The 14934-nt window shown below is 32.3% G+C and overlaps 1 protein-coding gene across 2 annotated transcripts in view; it reads left to right on the top strand.

The window, feature by feature from the left end:
- The window catches only part of LOC145683302 (brachyurin-like), a 365263-nt gene that overhangs the window by 177556 nt on the left and 172773 nt on the right, over nt 1-14934 (top strand). The window lies entirely within an intron of this gene.

Here is a 14934-nt window from a genome sequence, read left to right as displayed (position 1 = left end):
TCCTTCAAAATAATTATATGAAATGACTGAGTTCCAAATATCTTTCATAAAATCCTTAATAAATCATTAATTTAGAAGGTGGTGTTTTAAATTTAATAGAGAAGCCTTTATTCAAACTATTTCAGTAAATTTTGCAAGGCAGATAACATTTACAGTAATATGGATCAATCACGAAGGACAACACTGTCAAATCTCTTAAATTATCAAAATTTAAATATTAAATTTAATTCTATGGTTCATAAATACCAAAAGCAACAAAAACGTCAATTAATTTTGCTCACTATAAAAAAACAGGTAAACAACTTTTTAAAGCAGCCTCGTATATGTATTAACCATTTACTTCCCGAAATATTTATCTCGTTATTTCTGAATTTAAGTATTTGTGCTGTGATAGTGTTACTAAGATACGATTCAACTATTTACTACCCATACCACTAGTATTTATACTTCAAAATTACCATAACTCAACAGAAAACAATAGTTACAGAAAACCAGAGGTAGTTACCATTCTCAGCTCCAGATCCTCTTGGGTCTTAGTGACTGCTCCATTATAATGCAGTCAAACCTTCTATGTATGTCACCATCCGTTCCATTGAAATGTGGACAACTTAGACAAGTGGCCAACTTACAGAAAATTAGTGTGATTAGTGTATTGTTAGAATAGGATCTCGAGTATTATTTAATTGTAAAATTTTAATAAACAATACCACGACAGCTACTTTTAAATTATGTATATTGAGTAATCATAACAATATACAGTACTAGAAAAATGTGCTACAGTATATTTAATATATGTACCGTTTTCTTCCCGAAAATTTATCTGGTACACTGAATTATTTGGATGGAAAACACAATCATGTAAGTACAAAAATGTACTACAGTATATTTAATATATGTACCGTTTTCTTCCCGAAAATTTATCTGGTACACTGAATTATTTGGATGGAAAACACAATCACACAAAGAACCATAAAATCGAAACATATGTACACGGTTTATTGAAGTTGGCATTTAGTACACTGATATATTCAAATTGAAAACAAGAAAACAAAATCATAAATTTAATAATTTATATGCAGTTTATTCGATTTTTTCGGCAGTGACAAATATTTTCTTCAGATACCTTTCGAAAAGTAGCAAATGAGTTGTTAATAACAAATTTATTCATGGTGGTTCATTCTAGGCGTAGGTATGGCTTTATTCTCTTTTTCACATATGAAGATTCTAATTCTGTAGTAACTACGTCTTCTTAATGAGCTTCAAGAGTTTCCCTTGGGGCGAAAGACGTTTTGAGAAAATCTTAAGGGAATTCGTATTTCAAAACCTCCGCTACTTTTCGACAAGCAGTCACGTGGCAATAAATGACAATTGAGATTGTTTAAATTTAACCTTGGAAACTTTTAAGCTCCGCTCGGAAGAAAGGAGTCGATTTAGCTAATGGTTTTACCAAAATAGTCAGGGTAAACAAACACGTACAACCGTTTCCTGGATCCCTGTATGTGCTTTTTCTTATTAGCATCTTCTTTCACCACCTGTATGTCAGGGTAGTGTTCTGGCCATTGACCTCCAAGCACAAATCGCAGGAATCAATGCTTGTCTGTCTCCAGTAACAAATAGAATATTTGGCTCTCATATGGGAATACGAAAGAATTAAGAAAAATAACAAAACGTATTCGCGTGGCCAAGATACGCATGTAAATTTATCATTATTAACATAGGATGAACATTGCTTCAAAGTGGCCAACTTCCAAGATAGACAGGTGGCCAACTTACAGAGTAATAAATAACGAATGTATTATGGAAATATGCAGGTTCAAAACAAATAAGTCCAAGATAATCAGGTGGCCAACTTAGAGAGGTAGCCAATTTGACAGGTTTTACTGTACAATACAATACATTGCTGTTATTATTCACAAATTTCAATCAATTCAAAATTTAAAAATAAATTAATCCGGATGGACTATATGTTCTGTTTTAATCAATTTTTTATATATCCATTTTATTTCAAATTATGATTCAAGGTCTATCAGAGATATCCAAGAAAACTAAAATAACAGTTACATTTAACAGCACTTAATTAGATAATTAGGTAACTAATGATGTTTTTCTTAATTAACAGCACGTAACATTATTAAACCGTTCCCACAGCACGGAATAATCATATATAATTTACCTTAATTCCTTAGAAACGCTTAAATCTTTAAGAAAGGAATCCCAAATTAATTAAATCCGATCTTAATTAGGGTTAAAAGCACTTGACTTTTTTTTTTACTAAATTTAGTCCTTCAATAACTATCACCACGTCATTAAAAACGATTTGGTTTTTAAATTTACCGACTTTCAACGTGAACAAAAATTTAAATTAATTAGGAATTTAAATTACCGTTAATTAAGAAAATTATTCAATGATGAACAGCAGAAGTTCAGGAAATCTTTCTCATATTAGTTACTACGAGCGTATGCAATTTACGGGTGGAATGTTAACTCTTGATTTTACTTTTTTTCTCCCCCTTTTACAGCTGCCCAGTTAAATTTCTTGCTAGACCTCTTGCACAAAGAATGCAAGAGAAGTACTAGACATACTGACGCATTACAGGTTTCCCGTCTCTTACATAACCACATTTGAAAAGATACATATTTGTCAGCGTATATATGGTTTCCATACTGAAGTCTGCAAAAGAAGTAGACCTGGATTACAAAAAGAAGTAGACCTTTTAAATTTCATATCATTCACTTGACAAATATTCTTCTATAGTACGAACTTCATGACACTTGACAAAAGGAAAATAAAAGTATCATTGACACTTTTTAAACTGATTCAACGTTAAAGAATTTAATTAAACCCATAAATTAAATTAAGCCTTTTAAAACTGTGTAATTTAGCACTAAGTTTAAAAGCCCAATTATAATTAAGGCACTCTTTCACAATATAATATGAGTCACCGTTACTTCGAACACTTAGACCAAATTTTTTACTTTCCTTCTTTCTAAAAAGAACTTTCGGCGCGAAGTAATTTAAGTCATTCACTTGAGTACAACCCGTATTGACTCAATAAACTACGAAGCAGTTATGAGACGCAACGGATCAGAATGGCATATATGAGAGTAAGACTATCGCTATTGCGCAGGGCCTGACTCATTAGATACGTCATTTAGGAAGACTGCCCTTAACTGAAGTACTTGCGAACGTTAAAAAGGAGTTTGATTATCTGCCGCATTACAAGAGTTACTATGATAGCATTTAGACATATATACATCATTTTAACGCTTTTTTAACGAACTTTACAAAGAAACTAATCTCAAATCAGAATAACAAGGTACAACAAAATGCTTCTTCAAAAACAATTTTTAACATTTTTACTTCTTAAAAATGAAAAGAAATATATTTAAAAAATGTAACGATTTTGCAATTGTTTCAAACACAACCTCCTTGTTAAATATAAAATTTTGAGACAGAACGAAATTTGATACAAAAGATACAATTTTCGTATCAAATGTACGTTACTTTGGTATTATATATCTTTCTTTTAATAAAATTTCTGAAAAGTTCTTTCTTTTACATTTTTTTATTACTTCACATATTCATTTATTACTTCTAGTTTCATTTTGGATTTCTCGTCACTCTTCTGTAGAATTTCCATTCCATAGTTTGATATAACATTCCACTCAGATGTACACCAATTCTCCAAATCTGGGTTTTAGAATAGCAAGCCAGATATAAGGTTTCCAAATTCCGAAAATTTGACAGTAATTTCCATTCGATAGCATAAAGCATTTTACAGACTGCGTTAACCATCTTCAGATGTCTAAAGAAAAAGCACAACATCAATAAAAGAAAATACAAAGGGCAATTTAAAAATATAGACAGTAACGTTAATTCAAGTATGATGTGGCCCCTGTAAAGGTACACAAGTTTAATTTCAGAATGAGAACAAGGTCTTCGAATTTTCGCTTTCACATGTATATTAATTTATTCAGATATAACATTTTATCTCTCAATTACACTTGAAATACTCTAACCCTAAGCTATTGCATGATTTACAAATGAAATCTTAATGAACATGAAACAAAATGAACATGAAACGACTACGATCACATCTAAATTTTGTATGACTTAATATCTTACACTAAAGTAATTCCAAACCTAACTCAAATCTATATAATTTTAACCTAGTATTACATTACTAATTGAAATTTAATTTCTTCGAAGCTCTATCCACATTTGTAGGATTCTCATTTTAATTTGTTCTGTTGATGTTTGCTCCATTTCTTCGTACAAAGTATTTCTTAAGATCACTTACATGAGCTCCTTAGTGTTGTTAGCATTTTTACATCTCTTAATGATACGGAATTATGAATTAAGAATTTCACAATTTTAAATAGACCAATCCAAAGATAAGTTTAACTTCTGTTTATTTTATCTTTAAGAGATGGTTTCTAGTTATTTCTAACTAAGACAACATCATCTGCTACCAAATTTACATCCTTTTCTTAACCTTCAAAGAGTTTACGAAGTTCCACCCAAGATTTTAGCATATTATTTATTGCATTTTTCCAAAGATCTTGACTATTTACACCTTTTAGATCAGCAACCAAAATCATAACTCTACGCAGGGCCATCCGGAATGTGGTACTTGTTTGTGCAGTAAAGACACAGCAGTGCATATTAACAAATATACACATTTTTATTGGAAAGAGCATACTTTACACTACTTCTCTACATAATCACCAAGCATTTGTCATACCGTGTGATGAGCTTTTGTATTCCATCGTCATAGTCCTCCACAGCCAGCGTATTCAGATACGTCGTCACGCATCGTTTAAGTTCTTCATCGCTGTCAAATCTTTTTCAATCTTTAAGCTTCGTAAAGAAATGAAAATCCTAATGGGTTATACAATGGATGGTCGAAGGTTTCCGACTTGAATTGCTGCAGAAGTTTTGTCTTTTCGCAGCTCCATGGGGCCAGCCATATTTATGAAGGAGAATGACACCTGCAGACAAAGACCTCGCCGACGATTTTGTATTGCCCGCTGTAATTTCTTTAAAGTTTCACAATACGCATTAGTGTTAATTGTGTCTCCACGGGCCATAAAATCAATGAGCAGTACACCTTTTCGATAACAAATAATGGTTGCCATGTGTTTCCTGGTGGTCGGAACTGTCTTGATTTTTTTTGGTTTCGTTGGTGAATGAGCGTGATGCCACTCCATGAACTGTCGTTTACTCTCAGGTGATGGATAACAAACCCATGTTTCGTTCCCTGTAATGATGCGAATCAGGAAAGAGTCTGCTTCATGGGAATAACGTCCAGGAAACGTCAGTGCTGCAGCCATACGCTTGGTTTTGTGCTCATCTGTGAGCACGCGAGGGACCTACCTTTCACAGATGTTCAATAATGCTGATGGTCTCTGACAATTTGACGACAAATGTTCGAGATATATTAGGAAAATGTTCACAGAGTTCATCAACTGTGAGGCGCCGATCATTCCTCACACATTCGTCTACTGACTTCACCAGTTCGCCTGTAATGAGAGATGGGACCTCGTGTATACTCCCCCCAGTTTGAAATTGCGACACCAGCGCTCGACTCACGATTCGCCCATCACATTGTCTCTATACACCATATATAATTGGCGATGAATTTCACAAGGTCGAACGATGCGTGCATTAAGAAATTTAATCACAGCCCTTACTTGACAACTGGCGGGATTCTCAATTCGTTTAATCATTATAAACGAGCACAGGCTAAACATAGGCACTGCTAGCTTCACGCAACCAGGCACAGAGCAGGAATCAAGCCACTGAGGCGGTCTGACCTTGACCCGAGTTCATGCGGCTTCATGCGGCGCTTCATGCGGCGCAAACGAGTACCACTTTCCGGATGGCCCTTGTACATGACATCTTAAATTCCTACATTAAACTACTTTTAAACCTAACTTAAATTTAAATATTCTTAACCTAAACATAACTAATTAAATTTTAAACTCTTCTAGTTCAACTCTACATATGTAGGATTCTCATTTTCATTTGTTCAGTTGATCTTTGCTCCATTTCTTCTTACAGAGTATGTTTTAAAATCACTTACATGAGCTCTCTTAGTATTGTTAGCAAATTTTACATTTTCTAATAATACGGAATTATAAGTTAAGAACTTCACAATTTTAAATGGACCAAAGCAATGACACATTAAACTTTTGGTTACATTATTTTTAAGAGCTGATTTCTCGTGATTTTTAACTAAGACAAGATTATCTACTGCCAAATGTATATCCTTAGTTTACCGTCAAAAGGTTTTCGACGTTTCTCCCAAAATTATCCATTGCATGCTTTCAAAGATCTTGATTATTCAGACCTTTTAGATCAGCATCCAAAATTTTCCATTTGATCTCTAACGGACTTATTAACTCTCTACCAAAATTATAACTTTACAGATGCAGTTTTTAGTCCTTCGTGCTCAAACAAATTGAGATTAAACTGGAGTTCACTAATAACCTTACCCCTGTTGTTTTGTTTTTCAGCAACATAAGATTTCAAGGAGTATTTTCGAGTTTTTTGAACCTTTCCCAATGTTTGCCTCCGAATGTTAAGGGCTCTGATTTATATTCTTAATACCCAAACTATACAAAAATCTCTGAAAAAATTCACATGTAAATACTGAAGCATTATTGTTAGATATTGATTATACAAAACCATAACACGAGAAAAAATCATACAATTTGTCACAAATTATCTTTTAAGATAGCTACCTTAGTTTTTCAAGCATACAATATCTTGAACATTTATCCACTGCTAAAAGAAGATAAGTATACCCTTCAGACGAAGATGAAGGCCTTTCAGTAGGGGAATCTTTTTCAGGACAATTTGATGGGTTCTCTTGAACCTAGCATTGAATTAGTCAGAATTCCAGAGCCAATTGGTCCCAATTTTTTTTAAATTTATTTTAAATAGGGCCTATTTACATTATGTATTCAGAGCCATATTATTGGGATAGTGAAACATTTGCTAGATTCTGGTTAGTGATTCGTATTTATATTATTTGTAGCCTTATGTAATTGATGTCATTATGGTGCAGTAGTTGTATAGTTGTGTGAGTGAGTGGATTATTGAGGACGGTTTTGTGTTATATTTATGCAATTAATTATTTGGTTTCTTACATTTTGAACACAAACCTTAACACAAAAATTAAATTATTCTTGCTTCAGTACGAAATTCGGTGTTCAGATGTTTCACTTTCATTAGTACAAAGTTAGATTATGCATTCGCAGCGCCCTCTAGTAGGGAAAGATCGTCTGTGCAAGCGTTAGTCAATTGTTGTCGTGGCGTTAAGGAGGCAGGTATTGCCAAAGTTAGGATATTTTGTTATATTTCGAAACAAATGATAACAATTAGAGTAATTCTAAAATTTCAGGTTAGTAGATTGTATTTAGACGATTCGGTATTAGCAATTTTTACCTTTTCCGATTCGAAATAATTATGTAATCGTAAAATTTCAACTTCGCGTTAGAACTTCCTGGCCTTTAACATAACTTCCTGGCCTCCGTACTTTAGAAACTTTCCAGCATTAAAACTATTTCAGTCACTTTATAAACAGACATTTTCTCGTCTTGTTTTATCTAACCACCTGTTAAGAATAATTAGGATTGAAATCTAGTAAAATATGTGTATAAAATTACTGAACGAAATAGTAAACATTTCGTATTAAAAAAATTCACGTAATGTAAACACGAATTCGGTATGTTACGGATACAAGTGTTTGGGTTCATGGGAGTTTAATTTGTACTAGGCATTGGTCAATTATATTTTCTCTAATATGTTGACTTGAGTAGAGGATTTATTAAAGAGTACTGTGAAAGTAGGTTAGAAGTAGTTAATATATTGAATGATAGTGGTGTAAATGACTATATTAATGATTGGATGTGCTTTAAATATGAGTAGTCCCGTTAAAAATTAAATACAATTTTAAAATGAGTCACTGTTGTTTATGTAAGTGGCCACCCCAAAGTATACTTCTGTCAAGAGATTTTCGACACTAGAAATATACTTGTGCTATATGACCTTCTATTAAATATTTATCGTTAGATAGAAAACACTTGACCACTGGCTCGCACATTGTATCTCACATGAAACAAGTGTTGTGTTAACTTAGGCAATTGAGTTTGCCTTGTACTAATTAATTCATAATATTTGCTGACCTGAGTTCTATTTATGAGTGACACTTGGTCTAAGAAATCGAAGCGTGACTAGATAGAAACATCTGTGTTTATGGTCCGGATTAAATGGTTTTCTCAGGGAAATTAATTTCAAATACCGATAAATTTTCAATAGCTTCTATTTACCTACGGATTAAAGTAGGTAATTCATGATAGTAATACGACCGAAGTATGTCCAATTAATCTTGAAAACTTGAATTAATGTGATTTAGTCCCCTAGGATTTTTTAAAATGTATTTTATTTCTTTCTCAGTCGTTTGTCGAATTAAAAATTTATTAAGGTTCGCAAATAAATGATGGGACAAGAGTGAATAATATTGTAAGAAATCCTTTTTAGTATAACATGTAATTCCGTACCAGATTGTCATTCTTCCCTCCTTCTTATATCTTCAATTTCCTTAAATTAGTATTAGATAGGATGGAAATTTACACGACACTTCCAGGTTGGCGCCCTTGTGTACTGGTAGCCACTAACAAAAATTTCGCAAACAACTTGTAGGTACAATTCATTCACATATATATTTTCTGCGTTTAATATCAAAAAAACACTAATACTTAAAAATAAAAAATCCATGCACACACACTTACACACTAGAAGATGTTTTTGTTAAAGGAATTATTCTGACTAAAGTTTTTGAGTGCGTTTATTTTGCAGAACATAGAGCAAAAAAGGAAACACTTATTCAATGGTAAATAAAGTCGAGGAGTAGACCAAAATCATTGGAATGGGACATTACAAAATTTTCAAACAAAATAACGTAGAATAAAAATTATATATATATATATATATATATATATATATATATATATATATATATATATATATATATATATATATTGTTACACAGTGTCAACAACTCTGTGCTTAGGTCTAAATATAGGGATGTAAATATATTACACACAGTATCCGTTGCTTCTACCTGCTATCTGAAACAGGTAGGAATACCTTAAACTCCTTCTATCTCCACCAACCTACAGCGTAGGATTTTTATATGCCAACATGCGAAAGATGATACAATGATAACTAAGACTGTTTATCTTTATGGTACTCATTTATTAATTAGCGTTTAATTAGTAGAGTTTATGATGGTGTTGTGATGTACGATATTAAGTAAAAATGTTAACTCACATTTCATAGAACTGTTTGTGAATTGGTCAACGTTAGAATATCAGAGATGTATTAAAGCATACCTTGATGATCTGAGTTCGAACCTCTGGCTGCGAAGTTCGTCTTCTGACTTCCTCACAGTGGATGGATGTCCACTGGAACGTAGTTAACCAGCTGATCTCAATAGTGGCTCTATTGAGAATGATAATACTTGGAGACTAGCGCTGCTATGGATCTCCCAGAACTGACCATGGAGACTCCTCCAAGACTGATCCCAATTCAGTCCAACATTGGCTTTTTATCATCGTCTTCACGATGACGAATTTTGTTGTTCTTGATTACGAATTCTGAAGTTTTACATCTCTGAGCCGAAATTGTGCTTATTCACAATTTCTGCATTTTCTTTCATTGACCAGATTTTCCAGACAGCTTATGTCTGCGAAATTCACACTTTTACCTAATTTTGGTTATGTGTATGTGTTGACATAAATTCTACAACGTTTTACATTTATCTGTTTCGTATTATTTTTGTTATTCTTATGACACTGCAGACTCGTGTCTATTCCTTGAAGAAACAACAAGCATCAGCAATGCGTAATACGATGATATAACATGTCTGCAACCTAATTACAACAATTCAAAATAGTAAACAAACATTTTAGTATTCCTTCTGAAACCAATTAATGATATGAATAAATTTAGATCTTAACCTTTTCCATAATTTTGGAGTGCCGTGACACGCATACCGTGACACGCCCCCACTTTAAACTGAGGCATCTCCGATGCCGACTAGATCTTTGCAAAAGATCGGCTTTCGGAGAACTCACTGTATATGACATTTCAAAATTATTAATTTATGTGAAAACTACAAAAATAATTCTTTTTAAATCGAAAGCCAAAAATTATTGTTGCGAAAAACAAACAAAAATTAATGATTATTAAATTTCACAAATTTTCCTTTTTCTCTCTGTGTTTTTTTTTCAAAATTTCATTCAATCGTTTTCTTTTTATGAATCTAACTCTGTTTGATAACAGTATACTGCATGTATCTGCCTGTATCTGCCATCTGTTGTCGAAACTCAACACTACTTGAACTTTGTCTGTCATCAACACACTACTGAATGTTTCCAACCTAAGTCCTTTCTTAGGGAAATTGAAACTGATCTATTAATATTCACTTTATATATACACACACACTAGAGTATATCTTTATACACTTTCACTTATGATTTTTCATCTTAAATTCACCAAAACACTAAATCACTAACATAAACAGCATTATAGTTTCAACAAACTTGCACCAAATTGATCAACATAGTTGGCAACTCAATGTCAACTTCGCGACAACGCTTTTATGCTAAAAATGATGAGCTTAGCAAAAACTTCCTATTTCTCATTCTCTTTCTTTCTGCGACTTCCGTTTAACCTTGACCAGATTATATATCCGCTCAATGTGTAAACGTCCTTCCAACACTTGAAGATCCACGTCCACTCTTTCACTCTTTACAGTTGTACTGTATGAATTAATCGCACCTCGATATATAAGTTAACCAATTCACAGTGAAAATGTGAAAATGTGATTCTGAATGTGTTACTTTTTTTTCTTTTAAATGAAGTGTGCAAAATACATGATGCGTGCTTATTTTTACGTGTGTGACAGTGTTATTTTTTTTTCATCCTCTACTTTTTAATACATCATCTCTACTTTTGAATGGTAAGTACCCTACTTTTTATTATTGATATTATCTATTAAACACTATTTAAAATACTATACATGTCTTATTTAAAAATATTTTTATTCTTATTATTAATTATGTTTCCCGTAACCTATTTTCTTTAATTATTCTTATTATTAAATCACTTATTTTATCACAATTCACTGAATACAAAACATATTTACAGATTCGGGATTTTTACTGATGCAGATTCATATTTCCATGAATCTGGGAATAGGCTTTGGTTGTTTCCTTGCGGCCTGACTCGCAAGACATCTGATAAATACCATTTTGCATACAGTTACTTTATTTATTTAATTAACTTTCGTTACTCCTATTTATTTATTTATTTACAAAAAATTATTAAATCTCCATTCTTCTCCATACTCAAAAATATTATTTTTAAATCTGTCAAAATCGGGTATAAATTAAATAAAAATTGATATCTTTAGATGTTATTTCGATACTCAATAGTACATCTATTGTACTCCATATTCGTCTATTCCTAGTTCTTAACTTAAACGTCTTTAGTTGCTGGCCTTGCAAACCAAAAACTATCTAAGTTTTCGTCACTTTCAGGTTTAATCAATAATATAATAATAATTAATTAATAATACTATAATAATTAATAATATAATATAATAATCTTAATAATAATGTAATGTTAATAGCGCTAAATAATACTTCATTAATTCATTTTGCCAAATGGCCTAAGCTCTGAAACGATATCTCCGATCAGTTTAATAAACATGATACTTTAACTCGTCTCTTAATGTTCTGTATCTATTAAGGGTTTCTTCACTGACTGCATATAGCAAAGTCCTATTTCCCCTAAAAATATCTCTTATAGTAAGCTTACATTATTTCTTATAGCTATAGCTCGAGTTCTATATCTCAACTCGTATATATATATTCATTGCTTACTCATTTATTTCTTTATTTAGCTAGCTTCTTTTTTCATTAACATTACTGTAATATAATAATCATAAATTTAATAATATAATATCCATAATAGTAATTAATAATTAATAAGTGTCAATTCCAGTCATAATAAAAATATTTCAAGATTAATCAAAATCTTGCCTTGTCATATTCATGATATATTATCTATTAATGTATCTTCTATTTAATTAGCTATCTATATCTCTATTATCTTCAGCTATTTTCCTTCTCTTCTTCTCTTTCCCGATCTATCCATCTCATTTTCTCATTCCTTAATTTAAATGCCTGTGATAAGTCTATTTTCTACCTTTCCTTATCCTAGAACTTAACTAGTCTAACTTAATCGCTAGATAGCAAGCCTATTTTCTATTCCTAATTTTCCTTAACATTTATGTCCTTAACATTTATATTATTCCTATGCCTACAATCCACTTATAAAAAAATTCAAAATTTTGATCTTTCTAAGTACTCAGCTAAATAGGTAAGATTCACTAAAAAAAATTCACTGCTTTGCGAAACGACAAGTGGGTATCTAATTCCTCTCTGTACCGCCTTAATGTCGCCGAAGACTTATGTGTTCCTACAAATTTTCGTGAGAGGTTTGGTGCACTCCCAGTTCAACGTCACGAAAATGTGATTTCTAACCTACCTAGGTTTCCCTATCAAGAATTTCCTAATTACGTTGAATATATTTACTATATTTTAAAACTTAATCACTACACATTTAAATTTCATCAACCATTTTTTTTCATTCTTTCTTGCCTTTATATCTCTTTATTTACTAATATGCTCTCCTTCTTTTTTTTTCCAGATAGCTACTTAGTCATAATCACTTTATCCTTTATTATCTAGTTATTTAATCCTGTTTATTAACTTTAAAATCCTTATCACTTTAATAATGTATTTTTACTATGTTATAAAGACATCTCTATTTATTTACTTTAAATTCTAGTGTTTACTTTCTTTATAAATTCATTTTTAAATTACTTATTTAAATCTTACTCAAAATATTAACAATTTACAAATCCTATACCCTGAATAATTATTATAATAATTCTTAGTGATTAACCTATTCCCAAAAACTACTTATAATTACTCTAACTATAATCTTACTTAACTATTTATATATCTATATGTAACCAAATCCCATACTATGAAACTTACATCTATAACTAATACTAATACTATATACATTCTACTGAGTTTGTCTATCCTCTATTTACATGTCTAAATTAGAGTACTTATTGTAGCATCCAAGCATGTCGCTGGATGAATAACAATGATGACAGCATTGCTGCCTTAAAAACGACATTTGTAGCGATATTCTGCCTAATGTTAACACCCCGTGAGGGCGGGTGGTGCGGGTTAAATTACCCTTATGGCCTCTAGCCATGCTTATAGCCTAGTGACTATGCTATGTTCCTTAATATCTTAACGGGAATTAAACCTATGGTCGATTTTTACCATAATCATGATTGCTAATCTAACCTAACGCATGTTATTCAGATTACTCTTGGCTTGCGACAGGTAATTGCTATTACCGGGAATCGAACTCCTAAGCATCTGCACCATGATAACAATTACTGTTAATCATTGTATGAGGAGATTTGAATAAATTTAGCATGTGAGCGTTTGAATTTTAAATCAACATTTATTGTACTATACTGTACGTAGTAGAGAGAGATGTTGTTATGTATGATCTTAAGTAAACAATAAGTAAGTAAGTTCTGGGAGATCCATAGCAGCGCTAGTCTCCAAGTATTATCATTCTCAATAGAGCCACTATTGAGATCAGCTGGTTAACTACGTTCCAGTGGACATCCATCCACTGTGAGGAAGTCAGAAGACGAACTTCGCTCGTAATCTTAAGTAAGTAACAATATAACATGTTTATGACTATTATATGTTTATATACCTATGCTTAAGTTGAATAGATTGACTCAATGAGACTATGAGCGTTTAATCTTTTAAATAGGCATTTATTAAGTTAATAGTAGAGAGTGAGATGTTTGTATATACGGTATTAAGTAAAAATGTTAACTCACATTTCATAGAACTCTTTGTGAATTGGTCAACGTTAGAATATCAGAGATGTATTAAAGCATACCTTGATGATCTGAGTTCGAACCTCTGGCTGCGAAGTTCGTCTTCTGACTTCCTCACAGTGGATGGATGTCCACTGGAACGTAGTTAACCAGCTGATCTCAATAGTGGCTCTATTGAGAATGATAATACTTGGAGACTAGCGCTGCTATGGATCTCCCAGAACTGACCATGGAGACTCCTCCAAGACTGATCCCAATTCAGTCCAACATTGGCTTTTTATCATCGTCTTCACGATGACGAATTTTGCTGTTCTTGATTACAAATTCTGAAGTTTTACATCTCTGAGCCGAAATTGTGCTTATTCACAATTTCTGCATTTTCTTTCATTGACCAGATTCTCCAGACAGCTTATGTCTGCGAAATTCACACTTTTACCTAATTTTGGTTATGTGTATGTGTTGACATAAATTCTACAACGTTTTACATTTATCTGTTTCGTATTATTTTTGTTATTCTTATGACACTGCAGACTCGTGTCTATTCCTTGAAGAAACAACAAGCATCAGCAATGCGTAATATGATGATATAACATGTCTGCAACCTAATTACAACAATTCAAAATAGTAAACAAACATTTTAGTATTTCCTTCTGAAACAAATTAATGATATGAATAAATTTAGATCTTATTCTTTTCCATAATTTTGGAGTGCCGTGACACGCATACCGTGACAACAGTTATGCCTCGAAGTCCTAAGCCGGACTCAAATTATGGGGTGAGACGCCCGCACTTTTCAAATTGTGTGTGCAGCAAGGAAAAGAGAGAAAAGGGAGAACGGAGTCAGTTGGGGTTCTGATTGTATTAGCAACTTGATGCCTCATTGACACCAACCCACACGCATGTAATAGTGGTA

The sequence above is a fragment of the Thermobia domestica genome, chromosome 4 (assembly GCF_964235325.1).
Source record: "Thermobia domestica chromosome 4, izTheDome1.hap1.1, whole genome shotgun sequence".
Classification (NCBI taxonomy): Eukaryota; Metazoa; Arthropoda; class Insecta; order Zygentoma; family Lepismatidae; genus Thermobia; species Thermobia domestica.
The sequence above is the reverse complement of the archived record's forward strand: the minus strand, read 5'-3'. Positions and strand labels throughout refer to the sequence as shown.